General features: G+C 38.0%; 1 long non-coding RNA gene across 1 annotated transcript; it reads left to right on the plus strand.

The window, feature by feature from the left end:
- Positions 1-10,749: 10,749 nt before the first annotated feature.
- Positions 10,750-11,994, plus strand: LOC145585429 (uncharacterized). The gene is made up of 2 exons (XR_014100654.1): positions 10,750-11,236; positions 11,770-11,994. It is a non-coding gene; the product is annotated as an uncharacterized LOC145585429 (long non-coding RNA).
- Positions 11,995-15,497: the final 3,503 nt, after the last annotated feature.

The raw sequence follows: 15,497 nt of genomic DNA on the forward strand, positions 1-15,497 counted from the left end.
ACATGTCAACATATTGTGCCCCAACTCCTTGCATAGGCTGCACTAAACTGTGCTATGCCTCTTCCCTTTTCTTGCTTCACTTTCACCTCTTCTTCTCCGCTTCTTAGGTCTGCCTGAATATCGTTTCACTTGGGGGGGTAGTATGTCAGAGAGGTTGAATGAAGGCCACAGGGTTTAGTTAGGCATTGGGTGCATATGCTCAGCATAAGTTCTTTTGTATGCCCTCCCTTTGAAATAAGGTGACACAAAATCTGTAGCCTGCAGCCTTTGGTGGTAAATCACCTTAAGCACATGGGATCCCTGAAAGTTGCCACTTTCAACAACCACAAGTTCCATCCCTAAGTTTAATGGGAAACTACTCATGTTGATCCCTCACCTCAAACTCATCACCCCCACATGGTGTAGCATAGCAGAACCTAGACTCATCTGATCTTGTTTGCAAGATCTTAGTAGCATACTCAGTGATCTCCCCATCTCCCATTGATGTTGCTTTATCAAACCTTGGAGCCATCCTTTTCATGCACCATTGCCTGATAGCTGCAAAATAGAAATCAAGATAGAAATTACAGTAAAGAAAGGTAGAAATTGCATTAAGAAACTGACTTAACAAGAGAGCAAATGCAATTTTAAGCCTTCAAGTAGCTTTAACACAGGTAGATCTCTGTATGGCTTGGTGCAAGAGTTGAATGATTCTACAAAATTTGTTGTGTTATGGTCACAACAACTTGCTGGCTCAAACTGATTCCTTGACCAAACCTCAGTGGTGCTGTTCAAGTACTCAACAGCCTTTGGATTGTAGGCATGAATCTTCTCAATTGCTTTGTTGAAGACATATGGATTGTAAGCATCAGCAGCAACCCAAAAGAGCTTGTGAAAATTTGTTCCACTAAAACCATTTGTTTTGCAGTTGCTATACAAGTGTTGATAGCAAATTCTTGTACTAGCTCTGGGGAATGTCTCCATAATTGCTGCATCAACTCCCTGCATAGTCATATAACAAGTGAGAAAGGAGAACTGTTCCCTTTAAAAAAAAAGCACAGCAAATTGAGAGTTACCTTCATCCTGTCATAGATAAAAGTCCAATCATCTCTATTGCATCCCTCTTTCTGAAAAAGGCACTTCAAATTCCTCATAAAATAACCCAAAGTCTCAACAGTCTATGTGCTTACTATGCCATAAGCAAACACAAAGATCTCATTGTTCCCATCAATTCCAACGGCTGTTAGCATAATCCCCTTATAATAACAACTTAGATGGGCCCCATCAATGCCAATGATAGGCCTACACCCTCTCAAAAAGCCTCTAACTTGGGCAGCAAAGGAGAAGAAGCATGCCTTGAACCTAGGTTGGACATTTGCAAATAATTGTGTTCATGTCACTAGTGCATAACTTCCTGGATTGGTCTCTTTCACCATCTCAGCATATCTTAGAAGGAGACTGTATGCCTCTCCAAATCCACCATGAATCATTTACTTGGAAACTACTTTCACCTTGTAAATCAACCTTTTTTCACATGAATTCTGTACCTTTCCATACAGATTCTTTGCAAAGACTCTACTGGAATGTCTGTATTAGCTTGAATATTTGACTGCAGATGTCTGCAAAGCCAATCACAGATAACAACAGGGTTTATCTCAAGTCTGCCACAGGTTGCATGCTCCCCTGTCAATGTCTTAATTGTCCAACTGACTTTGTCAGCCATTGTTGAAGCATGAATTCTCTAGTTGCAGCCATCAATAGCACATCTTGCTATAAACCTTTGAGGGTCACTCTTTTCAACAAAGACTCCAAACCCTTCTTGTATACAAAAATCCTTTAAAACATCAGTGAATGACTCTTTGTCTGTGAAAATCAGCCATGGCTCTAGTTTAATGCTACCAAATTAACACTGTCTCCAAACCTTGCCATTGTTGTATGTTTTATCGATTGCTTGGCTCCAATCAAGGTAATCTTCAAATTGTTTTTCTGGGATGTCATCATACAGGAATTCAAATTGTTCCTCTTCTTTTATGAAGTCCTCAAGATCATCAGCATCATCAAAGTCTTCACTCCCAGATTCTATGTAATCTGAATCCTCACTGTCATCATCATCAGATCTATCATCCTCACTATTGTCAACCCCAGTTGGTGACCTCATAATTCTTTCAGATCTCCTTAAACTGACCCTCTCATTGCTTCCCCCAGCAACCCCTTTCCTACTCTTCTTTTTTGTTCTGAACCCTGGTGGTCTTGACCTACCCACCTTTTTGGATTTCTGAGGCATAGCATTCCCAGTTGGTGGAGGTGGTGGAGGTTCAGATGTTTCTGCTTCAGGTTCCACTGGTGCTTCAGGTGATTGAGGTGGTGGGGTTGTTCTTGGTTTAGGTGAAAGTGGTGGTTCAGGTGTTGGGGTTGTTTTTGGTTGAGGGGAGGGTTAGGGTGGTTCGGGTGTTGGGGTTGTTTGTGGTTGAGGGGAGGGTTGGGTTCTTCCAGTTGACCTTTTTTAAGGTGTTGTTTTTTTCCTTTTTTGAGGAGTCCTTTTTTTGCTTGCACTTGAGGATTTGGGCTGGTTCATAGGAGAAGTTTGTTGAGGGTGTTTAGGTGGAGTGGAAGGATGAGTGCTCTGTTCAAGCTCAGGCTGAGATGCCCCTGGGAAAACCTCATCATCTCTTGGAGTGTCAAACACTCTAACATACTCTATACCACCACCATCAACATTAGCAACAGGCACCTCAACTGCAACCTTAAAAAGTTGTTGTTCCTCCAACTCTCTCTCAGCCTAAGCCTTTTCCTCCTCCAATCTAGCTTTCTCAACCATGGCCTTAACTCTTCTTTGCCAATTAGCCTCAGCATCCTTAAACACATGCCTAGGACTTTGCTCTTCCTCCAATAATATTTCTACTGTCTCCTACCTTTGAAACCACTCCCACATTTTAAGCATGTCCCTATCCCTATATAACTCCAACCTCCTATTAGTTCTAGGTGGAAATAAAAACAAAGTAAAGCATTTGGGAAGGATCACATTTTGTTTCACAAAATCCTCAAACATAAACTCATACAAGTCCATTAGACTTGTTCTGTCAGTATCATCAACCAACACATCAAAGCCATGATCTCTGTAATGGACATCAAGCCACACTCTACTCATCCTATCATCAACAAATTACACATAACATCAACACACATCATTCAAATTCACAACCACATACCAACACATCAGTCATATAACAAAAACAACATACCAACACAACATTGACCAAATTGAATTTCAAGCACTTCACAAACCCAAAATTCATATAAATGCAAAATCAATACCCATAAATTACCATCTTTAACATGAATTTTAATAATAAATCACACAGGTCAAGTCAAATAAGCGCATAAAACTGATCATTTCATAAAACCCTAACCTTAACTCAATTTTCGATAAAAAATTTAGAATCAAAGCGCAAAATGAAGATCGAAAGTGAAAATAATACCTTGATTGCAATTTCCAGCACCCCGAAAAAAATTTGAACTCAACCTTTTTCCTTCTAGTACCCCGAGTACAATTCACCGATTTTCAGGTTCGCCCAAGTTCAACAAACGATAAAGCGTCAATGTAGTTGCGTCTTTCGTTTAGGTGATCGAAGAAAGCTTCTTCCTTGATTATGGTTTGAAGGTCTGAGTGTTGCTGAAAGCTCGAAGAACAGGGGAAGGTTTGAGAAGAACAACGAGGGAATTTTTTTTTTTTATCTAAATTTTAGAAGTCAGAGAGTCAATGCACTTTAGGGCGCCATAAAAGACAATAAGGGTATAGAGGTCATTTCGCGTTAACGGACTGTTAACGTCCAGGCCTCATTAATGGCACGATGTGACATTTTACTATTTGTGAGTGGCATTTGGTGAATTCTGAAAAGTGCGATGGCATTTGGTGAGTTTTTAAATTTTTCAGTGGAATTTGGTGAAATATCCATATATTATAAGCCCAATTCCGATGAATAATGAGGAAGTTATGGTCAAAATACTAAACTGGGCCCAAACCAGATTTTACCTACGACCCAATGATCATGTGGAGGGTCCAACGGTTTAATCCTATTCCTAAACTAATTAGGATTAATTATAACCTTCCATAAGTTTCTAAAAAATCTTAATTATCCTTTTTGAAAAGATAATATTAAAGAATTTGAGTTAAATAAAAACTTTCCTTTTTTAAAACTTTCCTTTTCTTAAATCGTAATTTTATTCGAATTTAAAGATGTTCAAAGACAGCCAGATTTATTTTTGTGCATCATAATATTTATCCAAATTATATATGGTTGGATAGATCTTGAAATTATATTTCCAATGATAAATTATAATATTAAATCCGAGCTATAACAAAAAAGATATAAATAAGATATGAAACTCTATCCAAAACTGACACCGTCCTACTATTTCGGCCATATATTTTTACCTACAAAATATTTTAATCTGATTATAATTGGGTTGGAAAGTATACTTCAAGAGCTTTCCAAAGACATATCATATGCCATATTTGGACTTGTGGATCCAAAGATATGATAAAAACAAAATCCGCAAAAAATAGTGTCCATCGAGTTCTATTTCGATTCGAATTCGGATTCTCTTCTTATTCTTCGACCCTCTTTTTTCTCTATAAATAGAGGTCATATCTCCCATTTTTTCAATCACCAACTCTCATCATGAAATTCTTGATTCTCTCTCTCTCTTTCTAGCCAATTCTTTTACAAACACAATTCCTCATACATTAGTACTAGACACACCTAGCATAGTTCGAAGTTGTCTTCGCCTTAGACGTGAAAGGTTTTAATTTCTTAGGGTTTGGTCCCAAATCATTATTTCAATTATTTAATTTAATTGTTTTTTTTGTTATTTTCCTTAAAGTTACTAATGTGTGTATTGTAGGGAATAATTTCAAGCCTTTAAAATCCCACTAGCTTGAACCCCACTGTGATCATACACTAAAGTACGGTGGCGTACAAAAGGGAAGAAGATAGAGCAAAAGAGTCGCCAACAAGTTTTTAAGGAACTTGTAAACCGTTCACGAGGTGAAGGTTACACCCCTTAACGATCCAAGAGACGTCAACTCCATAAGGTCATGAACCAAATAAGGGTTCGGGGATGATGGTACAAATCCAACCTAAAAGAGATTGAACTTGCCCTAATAATAGGCCTCTACTTTATTCTGCTCGTATTCATGTGCGTTTTCCGATTAACATGCAATCAATAGGTTTAACCCTAAACCTGTTTAATCTATGTTGATTGAATATTAATGCACAAATAAACTATTATTGGCGATCACTTGAATTATAATCACAATTAACCCTAACAAGATTATTAATTATCTTATTAAGCGTGGTTACAAGTACAAATTCCCTTTAAACATACATAAAAGGCGTGATCAAGCAATAAAAAATAAATAATGTATCAAGCAACATAATCAATAACAATCAATATCATGAATAATAATTATAAATAAAATAATCATTATCAAAATAATAATAATAATAATAATAATCATAATCATGTTAAAGCATAATAAAAATAGCAAGATCCTAGGCATGATACTAACAAGATTAATAACAAACCCTAGCATGTCACTATGCAATAAAAATCAAATCTTTAACCCGAACATGATACTAACAATCATAAATATTAGGAAGAGAATAAAAGGCATCATAGCAATCATATTTAATATTAAAATTACCCTAGACATGATACTAGGAACATCATAACAACAATATAAACATGATATCTACATCATAAATCAATTAATCAATTAAAGTACTTACTTGGATGCCTCGTACCTCTTTCTAATAACAAAATACACACGTTAGTAACTTCAAGGAAAATAATAATCAAAACAATTAAATTAAATAATTGAAATAGAGATTTGGGACCAAACCCTCGGAAATTAAAACCTTTCACGTCTAGGACGAAGGCAACTTCGAATATGGCTAGGTGTTTCTAGATCTTGTGAATGCGGAATTTTATATTTGAGAAAAGGCTAGTTTAGAAAAAGAGAGAGAGAGAGAATAATCAAGAAAATCTTGATGAGAGTTGGTGAAAGCTAATTAAAACTAATTGTTGATGAGAATTCGTGAATGAAAACGGAGTTTTTAATACGATTTTTATAGAGAAAATCAGCCAAAAAAGATAATTTAACAAAACAGAGTCTGAAGATCGCCAAACAACATTGGCGCCAGCCCTGGCTAGTTGGCGCCAGCACCAGTGGCTAGCGCCTGGCGCCAATCTTGGTTCCAGGCGCCAAGGCCTGGGGTTGGACGCCAAACTGTTTTTCAACGCGTTTTCGAAAATCTGATAAATTTACCATACTGGAAGATAAAATAATATAATTCCTTCGAAAATGTTATTTGATCTTGATTAAAACTCTGAAAAGTCCTAATTGAATTAGGAATGATAAGAACCTTCTAGAATGTTCTAGAAGACTAAAACCATTCCTAATTTCATTAGGAATGATAAATTATATTAGGCCCTCCCCTAGATCATTGGGCCATACATAAAGCTCAAACCGGACCCAGTTTAGTAAATTGGCCATAATTTCCTCAATATTCACCGGAATTGGGCTTATAATATATCGTTGGAAAGGTCTTTGCAAGCCCTATCCAAATACACCACTATTGGACACATATCATGGACCAACCAAACTGTATTGGCTGTTTTCTTAAAATAAAGTTTTTCAAAACAGGGAGAAGAGAAAAGAAATAAAACTTTCCGCAACACTAGACCTTTCCACACTTTCGTTTCATTCGATTATGATTCGACGTGAAAGGCACTCATCACTGGGTTTGGTTTTGGGGAGACACAAATGGGTGTCTACATGTATTTTGTTATAAGAAAGAGGTACAAGGCATCCAAGTAAGTTCTTTAATTGTTTGCATTGTTATTATGATATAGAAATCATGTCTAGGTTGTTATTATAATTCCTAATGTCATGTTAGGGTGTTTTGATCTTCCTAGTATCATTTTTAGGGTGATAACAATAATTTCTTATATCAAATATGACAATTATCATTCCTGCGATGCCTTTTATTTTCTTTTCCTAATATTCATGTTAGTATCATGTTAAGGCTATATATTTGATTTTTATTGTTTAGTGATATGCTAAGGTTTGTTATTAATCTTGTTAGTATCATGCCTAGGATCTCGCTATTATTATGCTTTAACATGATTATGAATATTATTATTTTTTTTGATGATGATTTATTTATTTATTATTATCATGTTTCTTGATGATATTTATTTTTATTGCTTGATCACGCCTTTTATGCATATTTAAAGGAAATTGATACTTGTAATCACACTTAATAAGATAATTAATAATCTTGTTTAGGGTTAATTTATTATAATTCAACTGATCGTCAATAATAGTTTTATTTGTGCATTAATATGTTCAACCAACATAGATAAACAGGTTTAGAGCTAATCCTATTGATTGCATGTTAGTCAGAAAGCGCACATGAATACGATCAGAATAAAGTAGAGGCCTATTATTAGGGCAGGTTCAATCTCTTTTAGGTTGGATTTGTACCTTCATCCCCGAACTACCAGTCATGGTTCAAGACCTATTGGAGTTGACTACCTCCTGGATCCTTAAGGGGTGTAACCTTCACCCTGTGAACGGTTTACAAGTTCCTAAAACTTGTTTGCGACTCTTTTGCTCTATCTTCATTCCCGTTGGATGTCACCATGCTTAAGTGTATGATCACAGTGGGGTTCAAGTTTGGGGTAATGCTTGAAATATTCCCTTTAACTAACCATAATTACTTGAGAAGGATACTCAAGAGAGCTACATTTGGCCTAATTCGGAAATGATACGTAGGCAAACCTTTACAGGGTGCGACCACTTTAATTTTCACAAACCTCGCATTCCAGAAATAAAAGAAATTCGACTGAACAGTAGCGTCACAAAAAGAAGTCTGTCGCCGCCCGAAAAACTGCAGCGTAAGGCGACAACGCCTGTCACCGGCCGATAGACGGCAACGTCTGGCGACAGCCGCAAAACGACGGCACCGCTCTTTTGGGAATATCTGGGCCAATTTTGGTGTTTTCGGAAAATTTTCGACTTATGTACTCGAAAAAATTTCTGAAAAATAAAATTTTCAATTTTCATTGCTTTAATAAATTAAATTTAAAGAAGTTGATTTTAAAAAGCTTAAATTTCATTAATAAATTAAAATAAAAATTACATTATTGATGGAATTTAAATGAAAGCTTAATAAAACAAATTAACTTTGAATTTAAAACTAAGTCTAATAAATTGGAAGTTAAGCAATGCTTCAATCTTTCTTCTCTTTCTTTGCTCTTTTCCAATTTTTATCTGAATCCTCTTCATCGTCCATAACTTTAGCTAGTAGGCATCCCTTAGAGGACCTACATTCATTTTTAGAGTAAATGGTTTCTCCCTTAGCTAGGACTCCATGTTTCTTTTTACCCAAACCTTCTTCTCTGGAGTGTCAGCTTTTCTTTTCCCTTTATCCTTTGTAGAGTCTTTCTTCTTAGGCATCATAGTGGTTTTGAATTCAATCTTTTCACCCAAGCATTTCTTAACAGGAATCACCTTGTCACCTAGACAATTCTTAACATGGGTTTTACTCTTACTTTTCTTCATGTCCTTTGAAGGCTTCTTAAGAAGCCATCACTTTACACCATTGGTCAAGGAAGGAGGAACAATTTTGCTAAGCACTTCCCATAAAGGTCTAGCACTCCAACATGCGTCAAATTTCTCTACTTCTTGTTAAAAAGGGAATTCATAGGGACAACGAAGATCCCTAGAAGGAATTGTTTGAAGTTGGTCGTACTGTCTTTTTACCCTGCAGGGATAATTAAAAGTCATCTTGGTTAAGCTTGGAAGACGACAGAAAGGTTGCTTATTGACATAGGCCATCTTCTCTATTTTCCACCAAGGGATGACCCACTTGATAGCAAAGTTTCAAGAGGCAAAGACCTTATTCCACTCATGGCGCCCCATCTTAGAGAAGCTTTTCTTTTGCCTCACAAAGCAATTTGGAGTATATTTTTCAACATTGTTAGGAGGACTAATCAATTCTAGTCTCTCCATTAGCTATATCTGCAAAAAAATTCAATGCAAATAAATTAATATTACTATACAAAAATATGTTTTTGATTTCTGTAATTAAAAATATTATTTTTCTACCTATAATAAAATTGGAGAGCCCCGAAAAGGTGCTTTTAGATTTCTCTTCAATTCATCAAAACTAAGCATAGTCTCTCCAACAATTAATGGCATTGGATTTCTTCCAGATTCAATTTACTCCAAAACAGTTAATATAATTGCTTGACCCTCATTAGTTCTACCACTAGTGAGAAGATATTGGTTAAGCATGCAAAAGAGAAAAGCCCTTCTTCTATAAGCATGAAAATATTCAAAATAAGGTCTATCAAAGTAATGACGTGCAAATTCTTTTAAATTAACTACACTACCATCTACAATATTTGTTAGATCTCTATCTCTGAAATTAAAGAAGCGCTCAAAATCTTTATAATAATATTCATTTATCCTAGGGATTACCGCAAGATCTAATGATGGGAAGCCTAAGATGGCACCAAATTCTTCCGGTAAAGGGCTAATTTCATCACACCCTAGTCTAAAACATTGAGTATCTGTGTCCCAATATTCTAAGGCGATATGAATAAAATCAATATCAAGATCTACCCCCTTAACACCATAAATACCTCCCATGTAAAAAAAGTCAAGTTCTTTTCTCTCTTTAACAGCTAAAGACCGACACCATTCACGAGTGAAATTGGTAAAACTCTTAGTAACTAAAGACATGATTATTTGTTGAGAAACTAAGATTATGGTTAATCTGTTGGAATTATGAAGAAATTCGGCAAATTAGGGGGCTATTTATGCACAAAATCGATGCAATTTTACTCCGAAAAGGACTCGGAATAAGCGCACTGCAGCGCCAAACGACAACCCTGTCACCTGGCGACAACACAAAGCGCGTGGCGACACGTGGCGCTGCAGCGTTTTTCAACGTGCTATGAAAACCGCGATTTTCTAGCTATGATTCGAATTCGCACAATGACTTTACGATTTTACCCTTTCTACAAAAAACCTTACATAATAATTTCATATATTTTCCTTCAATTTTTCTTTTTTGGATTTTTCAGACTTAATTTAATTTTAGGTTTGTTGCAAGTCCAATTTATTTTTCATTTTTTTCTTTTTGGGGGAGAAAGTCGGATACCCTCCAATAATAATAAAAATGACGAAAATTGTTGCACACACACATATGCATATAAAAATGAAAAATAAATGCAAAAATAATACAGTCATAATAAATAATTATATGTATATACAAATATGTATAACAAGTGAGTTAATCAGGCAAAGTCCTATAAAAGTCAAAATAAATAAAACACATGTACAACTACGGCGTTGGAGGACGCAGATGATGAGAAATGTTCATCATGTCAAACAACAGCACAGATCGAGGAGTATGCTCCCCACCAGCTCTAGTCTCTCCACGAGGAGGAAACTCAACTCATGACCCGTCCACCCAAGGTCGTCCTGGTGATGAATCAGCAGAGGCTGAGGTTGCGGAGGCTGCTGCGACGATGAGCTGACCTTCTACGTCCCACCACCTCTCAGAGCCGAAGTCGCACTGCCACAAAAATTGGAATAAGTAACACCCAATACAAAATTGTCAAGTTACATAGGCGATCTCTTGAACTATATAGAGCACCTAGGTAAGATAAGCGCTTTGTATGTCAAAACTTACAGAGCGCCTATCTAAGTTAACAGCTCTATATGATATATCTTAATTTACATGGTATAATACAGATCGCCTCTCCTAATCAACCGATCTATAAGTATTATAATAAAAAACTAAAATAAACCTCATATACCATCCACTAAGTCACTAACCCTAACTCCTCCCCTCTCTCAAGAGCTAGCCGTCACTTCTCATTTCCTCTTCCACTCCATTCCCTCCTCTAACCCAGACACCCTAACTCCTCTCTCTCTTTTAACTTCATCCCTCAATTATACCAATCCAGAAACCCTCATTCACCACCATGACAGCCCCTTAAATCACCAAACCTCTTCGTCCGAGTTATCTCGAGTTGTCAGCGGTAAGTTGATCGGCATCTTTCTACAAACTATTAATGCTCTGCCGCAACGACGCCGTTGATCGATCCGGAGAAACCTATTTCACTGGTCAACTGTTGCTATAAAATGGATTGAGAAGTCTAAAGATGCAAAAAGGTATATGAATACTAATCTCATTTGTGTTTGAATTTCAATGTTCAAATTCCTTTTTTGGTTGTCGTAAAGTGATTGATATGATATTTTTTTGGCTTTTTTTCGATCCTAGAGTCACGATTTTATTCTTATTCAAATTTCTGATTTTTCATTTTAAAATTTCTTTTACTTCTCATTTCTATTAGATTTGTGGGTGTTTGATGCGATTGATTTAGTGCTTTGTGGGTGTTTGGTTTCCATGTTGTAATCTCTGATTTTTCATCTTCCTTTATCAATAAGTTTTCATATATGTTATAATCTCTAATTTTGTCAACTGGTTTGTCTTCGTTTTTTGTTTTAAGTTATTTTCGATCTTAAGGTCACGATTTTACTCTGATCCAAATTTCTAATTTTAATGTTAAAATTTCATTTTCATTATTCTTAGTCGTTAATTTTAAATCTAAAAATTTTGATTTTCATTATTAGATTTGATTTTAATTATAATTTTTTTAATTATATTGGACTACTAACAATAATTATGTATCAATTTTTGGTAGTGTTGGTGTTATGTTGATTTACGGGTGGTTGATGCGGGAGCTTGAGAGCAACGGTGTTGCTTTGTGTCAATTGCGGCTGCTGTGATTGGAGTGGTCAAGTGCTAGTTGTCTGAATTGTTGTTGTAGCGCTGGTTGTTGTATTGGTGCTAGACGTGTTTTATGTCGTTTGGTGTTGTTGTCGTTTAGTCTGAACTTGAATTGTTATGTAAATTTTTTTTTCATGAATTAGTTTAGTTCCTTACAATACAAGTGATGTATAGATTATTATTATTATTATTATTATTATTATTATTATTATTATTATTATTATTATTATTATTATTATTATTATTATTATTATTATTATTATTATTATTATTATTATCTATGATAAAGAGCGCCTATCGATGATAGGCGTTCTATTTTTATGTAGCTAGAGAGCGCCTATGCGAAGATGGGCGCTCTATTTTCCTAATTTTTATTAACTTTTTATATAAAATATGAAGCGCCTATCTTAGATATGCGCTCTATATGGTGTTAGATATAGATCTCCTCAAATGGGCGTTCTATAGACTTTATAGGGCACCCCCTCAGAGGAGCGCCCTACAGGCGATCTATATTGGTTATTTTAGGCGCTCTCGATTCCCTATTTTGTGGTAGTGTCGCCTCTCCTTGGCCCACCGGCCCAGCATGCGCACTCTCAGATGAAGAGCCCGAACCCTCCACCACCTCGGTCCGGGCAGTGTCAGATCGACCACCTCAACCGCCAGAAGTAGTGCGGCGACGCCTCGACCTAGACCTTGCCGGCTCTCTCTAAACCTCAAGTCTCGTCCAGGTACGTAAAGGAATGGGTTGTCCCTACAAGGAGAAACCAAGTGAGAAGCAATGAAAATAGCAATATAAACAATGCAGAAATAAGGAGAAAAAGCTACCTCCTAAACAGCATTGTCGCGACGACAGGAAGCCACATTCCTCATCCGCACGAGCTGGCTCCAAAAGGCGTCTATGCACCTCGCCATCGCCGTAACCACCTCGCACGAGAACTGCCAAAGAAATAAAATCCGTAACAATACATAACAGATATGAACAAATAGCAAGTAAATAACTCACCCGTGTCTGGTGGCGAGGAATAGACCGCTCGACAAAGCGCTGATCCTCGGGAGCCGGAGGAATCATCTCCTTGATAGGCCCGTATGTCCCCTGATAATGGATAGACATACGAGGGGGCAAGAACTCAATAGGCTCGGTCTGGCAAAAAGCAAACCAAAGTGAATAAAATATCACTTGGGGGCTACTTAGCAAAAAAATAAGAAGATAAAAATTATACCGCCGCCACCGCTGACAGAACAGGGGCCGGAGCTAACAACGGCAGCAACTCCTCCTCGTAGCACCGCCCTGGGATCGCATGAGATCACCAAGGGTTACTAGGAGGCCTCCTCTCCGAGATGCTGAGCAGCCTCACGTCATTAAACATGTGACGTGGCGAAGGAACAGGGACGACAAGAATCTCCGAGGAGTGATGAATAGCGACTCTCTCTCCTAGGTACGCTGCCGCCCCATATGTCCCTAGGAAGTAACGACGCTCACTGTGCGGCTAGCCCAGGGATAACCAAACCGCCCCATGGCTAGTATTGCACCTTAAGCTCCTGCAAAGAATGCCTATGAGATAAAGACCAACCAAAAAGCAATATAAAGATGTTAACTATGCAAAGGATCATACCGAAAGGATCAGCTCTCGAACATTGGCGGTAGTTGCCCGGCTGTAGCGGCCTCCCCAGCAGGCACTAACAGGAAACTCGCGTGGAGATGGACTCGCCGGCGTGAGTGAAGGAAAGTACTCGTAGAACCAAATCTACAAAAGATTAAACATATCAGCAAATGCTAACAAGAACTTAGAGCTTACTTTGTAAGAGACGAAGTATACCTCTACGAATCTCAAGAAGCCAGAAAGAGAGATGTCTCCCGTGTAAGACTGGTGTCGACAGGATTCTCGCAATACGCGCAAAAATCAGCATAAGCCAAGCTGGCCCAGTCATAAGTCCCAATTAGATGAAGATCGCGGACAGCAAGAAGGTAGTAAGGCAGCACCCTACTACCCTTATTAGGGGAAAACGTCCCTGACAGCAAAATAAGCGCAAAGATGCGCACCCGCTGCTCTCGGGTGGTCGCATTGTCCTCAAAAGCTGCCGCCAGAGTAGACCGGCGAATACACTTGGAGCTGAATCGAGATGGCTCCACCTCGGCACGGGCACGAACACCAATCGGACCTAGCAGCTCATCAACCTCGGCAGAATAGACGTTATGGTGCTGTCGAACAGCATTGCAGTCGAGCTAAACTCCAGTCCCGAGACGAGACTGAAGTCGTCTGGGGTGACCATCATCTTGCCCTAAGGAAAGTGAAAAGTGTTGGTGGTGTCCTAGAAGAACTCCACCAGAGCAAGAACTACGCAGTGACCCCCGTCAAAAGAGCTCATGGCTTGCGTGGCCTAAAACAGGGTAATCAGCCCACAAGACTCCTAGAGAAGTCGCAACCCCTCATCGACGCTGAAGTACGTCCTACACAGCTTGCCCAGGGTGTTGTTGCCCGAGCCGTGGAACGTGTCCTACCAACAGTGATCCCGCAACGCACCCTCTCAGAAATGTGGTCGTCAGGGGCAAAGAACAATGTCCCCTCATCCCACTCGGGGAAAGGACCAAGAGAAGTGGACGGGTCAGCGTCCTCCTCAATAGATCATGCTCCCTTCGTGTGTCTCGGGACCATGAACCCAAACCCCGCTATCTAGCCATACTACATTGTGAAAATTTGACAAAAATTAAGTTTCTATAGTATCTAAGGTTCACCTAGCCGCATGATGGGTTTGATGACCTAGGGATTAGGACAGCGTTGTTTTGCGGCACCCTTGGAGTTTGGGCCTTGAAGGCCGCCATTTTCAGGCGGGCATATCTGAGTAATACGTGTCGTCCATCTAGAGAGTCCATTTGGACGCCTCTTAGAGGGACACGTATCGCTCTCTTATTGGTCCACTTGGGGGTATTAAATACCCCAAATCAGATCACATCTCTAAATAAGAGTCCATGTTAATCCCAAAAGTCCTAATCCTAATCAAACTACTCTAGCCCAACACTCTTTATGGTTTGTCATAATCTCAAGGGGCCCATTAATTGGCCTCTAACTTGTTTAACCCAATACTCTTGTTGTGTGACCTCATAGGATCCATTCTAATGGGCTTTAGACTATTTGATTAGCCTAAATATCATTTATCGTATCTAGCAATAGACAATGAGACCCAAAAGAACGAACTTATTATCTCCATAATAGTGATCCATATATATCTAGTAAATGCACTTATCGAAGACATAATTCCTTCATCTTATTCAACTACAAAGTAGTCAAAGCAGTACATCTGCTGATCTCCAATGGAATAGAACATGTGACTGAATTTTTAGACGATTGAAGCTGATGTAACAACAATAGCTTCCCCAGTTCACCATTGTTAGTTGATAAATCAAGTACAACCAACATGGAACAATAATTTTTAGACAATTGAAGTTGCTATAACAACACTAGCTTCCCTAGTTCACCATTGTTAGCTGATAAATCAAGCACAGCCAACGTCGAACATTAATGTTTGATATTATTATTAATTTTCTTCAATGATATTTTTATTAATGTGTTAGCCTTATTTATTTACTTTAGAGTAATTATGATTTACTTTTGACATATCTTGTCTACTTTTGCTTTCTTTTTA

This window comes from Chenopodium album, chromosome 2, assembly GCF_948465745.1.
Source record: "Chenopodium album chromosome 2, dcCheAlbu1.1, whole genome shotgun sequence".
NCBI classification, from domain to species: Eukaryota; Viridiplantae; Streptophyta; class Magnoliopsida; order Caryophyllales; family Amaranthaceae; genus Chenopodium; species Chenopodium album.